Raw genomic sequence first — 6,000 nt, 5'->3', positions numbered from 1 at the left:
CACTTCCGAAGTCTGCACACTTTACCTTTGGACTTAGCATCATCGAAACCAGTGAGAATATCCATGGAGACCTCTTCTTTTAGGTCTCCATGAAAGGAGGCATTCTTCACATCAAACTGATGAAGTGGCCATTCCGAATTTCCTGCAAGAAAGAGTAATATTCTCACATAGTTCATCTTAGCAATCGGTGCAAATGTCTCCTGGTAATCTACCCTATAAGTCTGAGTGAAACCCTTAGTAACTAGTCTTGCTTTGTATAGTTCTATAGAACCGTCTACTTTGTGTTTCACAATGTACATCCACTTAAACCCAGCTGGATTTTTGCCTTTAGGTAACTCCACTAATTCCCAAGTGTCATTCTTGTTAAGAGTTCGCATCTCTTCCATTATGGCATGTTTCCATTTAGGAATAGAGAGAGTATCCTGAAAATTGTTAGATGAACTCACAGAAGAAATCTTAGACATGAAAGCTTTATACAAGGGAGACAAATTATAATAAAAGACATGATTAGTCATAGGATACTGAGTACATGACCTAATCCCTTCATATTAGCAATGAGAACATCAAGATCTGAAAACTTAGGAATATGAGCATTAGGATCAGAATTACCTGGACTCCCAGGAGAAATGGATGACTCTGGACCGTTATCCAAAGAAGAAGTTGGTAGTAGAGGAGGAAAAATAGTCTCTTGCATTCAGGTGACTTTCTGTCTATCTTTGTCCTTGACATAAAATTTGCCTGCTTCATTTTCCACAACAACTGTGGGCCCATCATCCTCTATTTGTTTAACCATTGGCGGTAGTGGAACATGAATCTCTGCATACCGAGGCTTCCCCTAAAGGGATGACTTTGACACTGGGGAGGTTAAAAAGTACAACTGGGACTCAAAGAATGTGACATCCATAGAGACAAACCATTTGCAAGTGAAAAGGCTGATAACATTTATAACCCTTTTGAGTTGCAGAGTAACCCAGGAAAACGCACTTAAGAGAGCTAAGATCTAATTTACCACGGGCGGGTGAATGATTATAAACAAAACAAACGCATCCCAAAGTCTTAGAGGGAATGGAAAACCCAGAAGATGTGGACCTAAACAAAACTTGAAGAGATGCTTGTTTTTGAAAGACTTGAGTAGGAAAACGATTAATCAAATAAGTTACAGTGAAAACCGCTTCCTTCCAATAAGATCGAGGAACACATATTTCAAAGGATAGACAACGGGCCACATCAACGAGATAGCGATTTTTTTCGTTTAGTAACACCATTTTGTTGAGGGGTGTTAGTGCACAAAGTTTGATGAATAATGCCATGAGTGATGAAATAACTGGCAAGACCAGAGTCAATATATTCCCCATTATCAAAATGCAAAATTTTGACAACCGTCTCAAATTGAGTGCAAACCAGTTTATAAAAGTTTTGAAACACAGAAAACATCTCACTTTTTTCTTTCATCAAATATAACCAAGTAACCCTTTCATCAAATATACCCAAGTAACCCTAGAATAGTCATCTATGAAAGTAACAAATCATTTTTGACCTTTTAAAGACACAAAACGTAAGGAACCCCATATATCAGAATGAATCAAAGAAAATGGAACTGAACTTTTATTAATAGAAGGAGCAAAAGAAGCTCTGTGCTGTTTTCCAAGTTGACATGACTCACATTGAAAATCAAACACATTATTTTTCTCAAAAACAGAAGGAAAAAGATGCCTAAGTAGTAAAAAAGAGAGATGTCCTAAGCGACGGTGCCACGGACAAAGGTCTTCCTTGGTGGATGGTTACTAAATAAATGAATGAGCAAGCTTGTCAGGCTGATCCAGAATGTAGAGACCATGTTCCTATCTACCACTACTAATTTTCTTCCTCGTGATAAGATCCTAAAAAAGACAATGATTAGGAAAAAACGTGTCACGACCCAAACCCGGCCCTATGGGTTTAGCACCGTAACCGGCCAGTAATCTGAGATTACCGAAGGCCTGCAGAACAGTAATACAGTAAAACAGAGTACAGGGCCTGGCGGAAGCCAATACAGTAATTAAACAATGTCCAATGAGCTGTGACAGTCTGTATGCCAAAAAGATTTTTCATGCATTCATACATAAACAGTACAGAACAGTATGCACAATATTTACATTCATTCAAACTAGGGACTCAACCCTAGATAGCGGTACAGTGAACAGTCAGTCTATACAAAACAGTGAAACAGTACGGAAGGGGGAATTCTTAAAACGCCCCTAAGCCTTAGCAGATAGGCTCGGAACCTCGCAGTGAGGCACGAAGGCTGGCTTGACAAAACTGGAGTTACCCTGACGCTCCTAGCTCCGATCTGGTGCCTGTACACCTACATATATATATGAGCAGTGAGCTAAAGCCCAGTGAATAACATAATGCGTAAAGGGGTTTAGAATGAATGTCCTTACAGTAATGAAAACAGTTCAATTCAATCAGTATTCCAGTTGTTCAGTACAGTAAACAGTCATATGTGGTACATCCATTAGCATAACAGTAACAGTAGGTCTTAAAAGACCGAACAGTAATGATGGCCATCAGTCAGTAAACAGTAGTGGCTCCACGAGGGAACCGACAGAGATCTCTGTAACAGTAACAATACAGTAAACCGTAGGTACTAAGGATGCCACAGTATAGTTCAGAAATAAAGGACATACATTCATTCAGTAATACCAGTTCAGTAAACAGTTCAGTTCAGTATTCAAAAGATAATCAGTTGAACATATCTTTACACAATTGTTACTCACAGAGTTCGGGCTACAGTATGCTAGAGCGTGTCTCCCCAGTCGCCAACCCTACACAGTTCACAAGTTGAACACACTAAGCTACACAGTTGGGAAATATAATAACTTAATCCTTAATGCCTCGGTGTGTTCTACGTCTATATCCTCAACAAGATGTCTTAAACTAGGCCTAAGAATGCCTAGAATGGGATGAGGATGCAAAGATGTACATTTAAAAGCATTTTCAGAAAAACAGAGTCCCGCTCGAGCTCAGGTTTACCCGCTCGAGCGGACATGCAACAAAGGTACACGCTCGAGCGTAAACTTTCCCGCTCGAGCGTACTGTGAAAGTACTGGACGGGTGAAATCTCCGCTCGACGCCCGCTCGAGCTTGAGACATGACTTCGCTCGAGCGCCCAATCCTCCGCTCGAGCGGACTGTAAAACAGTGCAAGATGCTGGAAGCTCGATTTTCCCGCTCGAGCGGCACTTCCCCCGCTCGAGCGGACAACTGAAATCTGGAAATCCCAGATTCGATCTCCAGGTCTAAAACCAAGCTCAAAAGCATCAAAACCAATCCTCTTGGGCCCATTTTCTGGAAAACACTTAAAAACACATAGGATATCATGTTTCAAAGCTCAATTTTTAAGAAATCAAAGCCCAAGGGTGTTTAATTCAAACCCAATTTCAAATCATTTTCAAGAACAATCTTCAAACATGACATGCATGATCTTAAATCGTTTTCAAAGCTTTAATGCTGTTTCAAAAGAGCTCAAACCTTCAAAGATAAGATGAACTCATGGAGTATGACCAAAAGATGGACATGCATGTGAGGTATGGTGAACTACCACCTCAAAACTTCAATATATGTACATGCATGCAACACTTAAGCTTCAATTGATGTTCTCAGGAGCCAATTCTTTTTCAAAACATGGTGAAATCATGGACTTAAACATGATTATGAACATGCATGTAACCTTTTGCCATGAAAACAACTCAAACATCTACAATACAAACATGCATGTAAAGATTGAGCTTCAATTCACCATTAATGGACCAATTCATGACTTAGCTCTACAACTAGACATGAACCATACAAGAACCAGTTCAAACACGAGAATGAGAAGATAAAATCCTTACCTAGAGCTTGTATTCAAGGTTTAGGAGTCCAATTAGGCAAATCTCCTATGATCTCTTCAAGCCTTTCAAGCCAATTCTCTAGAACAATTCTCTCTCTCTCTCTCTAACTCTCCTCTTGGGTCGGTTGAGTGCAAGAATGGGAGAAGAAAAGTTTGTTTTGATCAAGCACGTGGAGTGTAATAAGGCTCAAGAGGTGTGAAGTGGTGGCCATTAAGTGGCGAAACGGTAAATAAGTCAACTCTGCAATTAACTCATTATTTAATCTAATTTAATCATACCTAATCAAATTTCAGATAATTATACCATAAAATTACATTAATTATGTGGATCATAAAACATCAATCAATTTCTAATTCGGCCGCCGATATGGCCTTCAATTAGCAGTTTAAACATATAAGCATGAACAGATAATCATACGGTCAAACAGATAAAATGCAATTTAACTAACATATACTCAATCAATTCGGTTTCCAATTTCAATCAGTCAGTTCAGTACTTTAATCAGTCCAATTATCAGTCATAATCAATTCAGTTTAACGGTAATCGGTAATCAATCAGTCAGTAATCGGTAAACAGTATGAGGGTTGTTACAGTCTCCCCTCCTTATAAAGAGTTTAGTCCTCTAAACTCGAGTTACCTTCATTCTGGAAGAAAACAGGATTCAGTGGAAACAGTTCAGGATATCTTTTGGCCATGTCATCTTCCCTTTCCCAAGTGGCATACATGCCACCATGGTTTTGCCAGTCAACTTTTACCAGCGAGATCTCTTTGTTCCTCAGTTTCTTGATTCGTCTGTTTACAATCTGTATAGGCCGTTCCTCGTAAGTGTAGTCATCACTCAACACTACGTGGGTAGGCTCTATTACATGAAAGGGATCCCGGAGATAATCTCTTAACATAGAAATGTGGAAAACATTATGCATGTGTTCCATTTCAGGAGGAAGCGCAACTTGATACGCCACCGGATTGATTTTCTCAATAATCTCATACGGTCCGACATATCTCGGCGCTAACTTGCCTTTGACTCCAAAACGAGTCTGGCCTTTCATCGGTGTCACTTTCACAAAAACGTGATCACCTACTTCATATTCTCTGTCCCGTCTTCTGACGTCTGCATAACTTTTTTGTCTACTCTGTGCAGTTTTCAGTCTTTGCTGTATCAGTTTCACTTTCTCAGTTGTTTCATAAATAATCTCGGGCCCAAGCAAAGGCCCATCTCCAACTTCTGCCCAGCAAATTGGAGATCTACATTTCCTGCCATACAATGCCTCGAAAGGCGCCATACCAATACTCGAATGGTAACTGTTGTTGTAGGCGAATTCAACTAATGGCAGATGACTTTCCCAATCTCCCTGAAAATCAAGGACACACATTCTCAGTAAATCCTCCAGAGTTTGGATAGTCCTTTCTGATTGTCCATCTGTCTGAGGATGATAGGCACTACTCAGCCTCAGTTCGGTACCCAGTGCAGTCTGTAGGCTTTGCCAAAACCTCGATGTAAACTTCGAATCCCTGTCAGAAACAATAGACACAGGCACTCCATGCAGTCTTACAATCTCATCAATATAGATAACAGCCAATTTGTCCGCATTATAAATCGTCTTGACAGGTAAGAAGTGAGCAGATTTGGTTAGTCTATCAACAATAACCCAAATTGAATCCATACCTTTTCTGGAGCGAGGCAATCCGACGATAAAATCCATCGTGATATGCTCCCATTTCCACTCTGGTATGGGTAGGGGTTGCAATAGTCCGGCAGGTCGTTGGTGTTCAGCTTTGACCTGTTGGCAATGAAGACATTTGGACACAAAGTCGGCAATTTCTTTCTTCATTCCCGGCCACCAGAAATTCTGTTTCAGATCTTGGTACATTTTCGTGTTCCCCGGATGGATAGACAATTTCGAATTGTGGCCTTCTTGCAGAACTCTTCTTTTCAGTTCAGTATCATTTGGTACACACAGTCTTTCTTGAAATTTCAGTACATTATTCTCAAATTTGAATCCCGGTCTCGGTTTAGATTCTCTTTCTTCGATGATCTTCTTCAAGAAGTCATCCAGTTGCTGTTTTTCTTTAATCTCTTCAATCAGTGCCGGTTGAGCAGAAATAGCAGCTAAGGTTCCACCTTG

This window comes from Camellia sinensis, chromosome 13, assembly GCF_055761805.1.
Source record: "Camellia sinensis isolate YWXY chromosome 13, ASM5576180v1, whole genome shotgun sequence".
Lineage (NCBI taxonomy): Eukaryota > Viridiplantae > Streptophyta > Magnoliopsida > Ericales > Theaceae > Camellia > Camellia sinensis.
The sequence above is the reverse complement of the archived record's forward strand: the minus strand, read 5'-3'. Positions refer to the sequence as shown.